The sequence below is a fragment of the Lathyrus oleraceus genome, chromosome 5 (genome assembly GCF_024323335.1).
Source record: "Lathyrus oleraceus cultivar Zhongwan6 chromosome 5, CAAS_Psat_ZW6_1.0, whole genome shotgun sequence".
Taxonomy (NCBI): domain Eukaryota; kingdom Viridiplantae; phylum Streptophyta; class Magnoliopsida; order Fabales; family Fabaceae; genus Lathyrus; species Lathyrus oleraceus.
The window spans coordinates 107,050,965-107,055,480 of record NC_066583.1 but is presented as its reverse complement, the minus strand read 5'-3'; positions in this window follow the sequence as shown (position 1 = coordinate 107,055,480).

Below are 4,516 nucleotides of genomic sequence, written 5' to 3'. Positions count from 1 at the left end.
TTGTAAATGAACCTTAATTCATATTTGGACCTCATTTTGTGAATACTTCTAATTTGTAAATCCAACTCACTTCAAGTGACTTTTGTGGTTCCAATGGCCACCTTTGTTAAACTTTTTTTCATAAGCATTAGCCATAGGTTTGAGTTATCATAGAGGTTGATGTAAACCTCACATTATCCTTAGTGATTGGACTATAAGTCTTCCATATTCCATACTTATTATAGGGTGGATCCCTCACTGGTATGTTGAAGCTCTCCTCACATGGTGGATTCTTGGTTTAGGTTGAGTTTTCTCCCTTTGATAACAAAAGACCTTAAGGCTTTTGGTCAAATCAATTCACCAATATTTGTGATTTTTACCTGAACTACGAGGTTTTGATCTTACCTTTGTGATGATACGTAGGCAATGGGTTCATCCATTCAAACAACAAAATTGTAAATAATATGTATATTCTTTTCTCATCTCCCCAATCATGTTTACACAAATACAAACCTACAATACACATTTGCAAAAAGGGCTCCCTTAGAGTACTAAGGATGTTCTGGGTGCTTAAAACCTTCCTATTGCATAACCAACCCCCTTACCCAGATCTCTGACATTTTTATTAGTTTTTGATTTGATAAAACTTCTTGGTTTTTGTTCGCTTTCTAACCTTTCCTTTGGATAAATAGAAGTGCGGTGGCGACTCGAATTGTATGTTTTACTTTTGATTTAGTCAATAAATCATAAGGTAACGAATACCCCGCTACAGAAAAGTGGCGACTCTGCTGGGGACTTGTTGCTTCCTAGTGGGTTTAGCCTACTTTTTGCCTTTATTGTATTGTATGTTTATATATATTTGTGACATATTTTTGTGCAAATTTGGGATGATTTTATTGTTTTTAATGTATGAATTGCTTGATATATCAATTGCTTGTGTGCTTGGTGGTCTCTTCTGAGATGAGTTCTATACCCGAACTTGAGTGCACTTATGATAGGAGAATGGCATAGTCTTGTTGACTTGTGTGGAGTTATTCCTTAGCAAGTTGACTTGCAAGCGTATTCACTTGGTGGAGGTCATGTTCGAATCAATAATGTCACACGAGTAGTCGTGGTTAGGTATTACTCTTTCCAATATAGACCTTAGAAGCCAAGGACCTTAGATTACCTGGCCCATCTTGGCCTATTTTAGGACGTAGTGCGAAGGTCGTTCAAGTGTAAGACTTGATACGATTGTTACGCGATACTACACTCATAAGAGTCTCTCTTGAGAATATTTTTGGAATACGAGTAGTCGTTTTATCCAATAATATCTGAAAGATGAGATGATGACTATGGGAACCTCTATTAGAATATGATTGTCAGGTTTAACCATATTACACTCCCTTTGGGTGGTTCTTAACCGAGACTCAATGCTCGTGACTTGCAACAAACCCTTGATTCGCGGTTGATCCATTCTCGTATATCCTCAATATCAATGGAACTTGGGTGTTGATAAGGTGTAAACCATAATCCACCAAAATGGATGATTGATATTGAGGATGATTTGATCTATCCCGTGACCTTTGTGTGGCATGACTTGCTTGATCCTTGAGTGTGATTGTTGCATTCATGCATTCATTTGCATCCATATCATCAACAATGAGAAGATTTTCAAGGAACTTAAGAGGTCTATTTGCAAAAAATTTAGACATGGATAAGCAAAGAAGGAATACGAAGAAGTACAGTTTCAGACAACCCGACTTGAAAGAGTTAAGGAGTTTGACATCCTATGTATTAGATCCCTCTGAGTTCAAAGCTCGCCATGGGAAGGTTCTGTCTATTCTTGCTACTCAGGTGGATGAAGGTCTGATGAGTGTGTTGGTGCAGTTCCATGATCCTTTGTACCGTTGCTTCACTTTCCCGGATTTCCAGCTTTTGCCTACACTTGAGGAGTATGCCTATCTTGTGGGTATACCAATCTTGGATCAGTTGCCATTCACTGGCTTGGAGAGGGTTCCTTCTTCCCAAGAGATTGCTGATCTGCTTCAGATTGATGTACTTGATATTGGTGCTCATATGACTACCAAAGGTGGAAGTCAAGGTCTCCCATCTGATTTTCTCATCGCCCAGGCCACTTTGTTTGGGAAGGCCATGAGTGAGGACGCATTTGAAGCCGTATTTGTACTTCTCATCTATGGGCTAGTTTTATTCCCCAACATCGACAATTTTGTGGATGTGAACGCTGTTGGGTGACACTTATTTCTCTTTGCATATGAGGAATGCAAAGGGTGGTGGTACCCTTGTATACTATTTGCCTCTATTGTACAAGTGGTTTATTTCGGACTTGCCTCAGACGCTTTCCTTCAAGGAGAACAAAGGATGGCTACGGTGGTCTACGAGACTTATGTCTCTCACTAATGATGATATCTTTTGGTACAACCGTGTATATGATGGTGTGCAGATTATTGACTCTTGTGGTGAATTCTCCAATGTGCCTCTTCTTGGTACATGTGGTAGAATTAACTACAACCCTGTTTTGGCTCGCCGTCAGCTTGGGTTCCCCTTAGAGGATAAACCTAATAACATTTTGTTAGAAGGTGTGTTATTTCAAGAGGATAAAGATCCCCAGAATTTGAAGGGCAACATGGTTCGCGTCTAGCGCAACATTCATAGGAAGGGAAGGAAAGAGCTTGGTCCGAAGAATTGTATTGCTTTGGAACCCTACACCTCTTGGGTGAGGAGGAGAGCTTCTGAGTACCGCATGCCTTACGACTATCCGAGACCTACCTCTATGGGTATGGTTGGGCCTTCAACCGTCCCTAACCAAGGAGTAAAGGAGTTGAGAGATGAAGACCGTTCGCGTGCTTGGGTCCGTGAGCGAGAGGAACTACTTCAGCAACTCAGAGATAAGGATGTTATGATAGAATTTCTGGAGCATCAGGTTATTGATGAGCCTGATGATGTGGTTACTTCTCTTCTTCCTCAGTTATCCCGGTTTTGGAAGAGGAAGTATGATCGACTTGACAAGGAGAAGGCAGATATGGAGGCAGCCTATGAGAGAGAGGTGAAGAGGCTTCGTGCAGCTTATCTTCCGGTCTTGAGAGCTTTGGACGAATGCTTCTAGGGCTCCATATGATGTTCATTTTCCTTCTCTCTTATATTGTATTTTGTTACCAAGATTGTACTTCTTCATTGGTGTAAAATCTTTTCCAAATATTGTTGCTATGAGTATTTCCATATATGTCTACAAAGATTAAAATTTCCAAATATTTGCAAATAAAACTCTATAAAGTTCCTCAAATAAAAATAAATCATATGCACAAACGTTGCATGCATCATATGCATAAGTAGGTTTTGTTCAGCTCTGATAAGTGGTCTAACTCTTTGCTCTTCATTTATTTTGAAGACAAGATGACGCACCGGTATAACACCAGGGCAAATCTTCCAAAGCTAATGGATCATTTGGAGCAAGAGAATTGTGAACTGAAAGAGGAGGTAGCTAGATTGACTGCCATGATGAAGTCAGTGTTGGCTGCCCAGAGCCAATCATCTCCAACTCCTACAACTCCTCCTGCGAGGACGATTATTTCAGATGTAGCTTCCTCTACTGTGCCTGCCGCCACTGCTCACTTCGCGCCGACTATGCTTGCCGGGTTTCCCTGGGGGATGCCCGCAAATTTTGTACCTGAGGGTTTAGCTCCAACCTTCGCTTCTCTGCCAGCATCTAGCCCGGTCCTTGCTATGCCACCTGCCGTTGTGCACACTCTACCTAGAGTCGAAGACACCATTTATCATTCTGAGCCATTTGAGGGCCCGAATGTTTATGAGAAAATGGACGCCATGAACGACCAATTCCTTGAGTTGCGCAAGGAACTAATGATTCTAAGGGGGAAGGACCTCTTTGGTAAATCTACTGCTGAGTTGTGCCTTGTGCCCAATGTCAAGATCCCTATTAAGTTCAAAGTACCTGACTTTGACAAATACAAGGGAAACACTTGCCCTCTCAGCCATCTTGTGATGTATGCTCGCAAGATGTCAACACAGATAGAGAATGATCAACTTCTAATCCACTACTTCCAGGACAACCTGTCCGATGATGCACACAGATGGTACATGGGTCTGGATAGTGCGAACATCCGCTCCTTCAATGATCTTGGCGAAGCTTTCGTTAAGAAAAATAAGTACAATGTTGATATGGCTCCCGATAGGGACCTATAAGACCCTAATTTTGACCCTAAGATCCCTCATGGCATCATAACATTGCATTTGCATTGCCTCAAGGATCATAAGCACCTTGGCTCCTTACCTTTGGTTAGGATCTCTTTGTCAGTTGGTTTGAGATCACCAAGCATGCTTGAATTGTTTATTATTTTAATTCATGTTTTATTTTAATATTGAAAAATACCAAAAATATTTTAGTTGTTTCTTGACTTCTAATTTTCATTTTTGCTTCTGTTTTCTATTGTTTGACCTTGATCTTCTCTATCTTTGGTCAATGCTTGTTGATTATCTCATTCCATTTCCATTAATGTACTTTAATATTCATCTTCTTTTT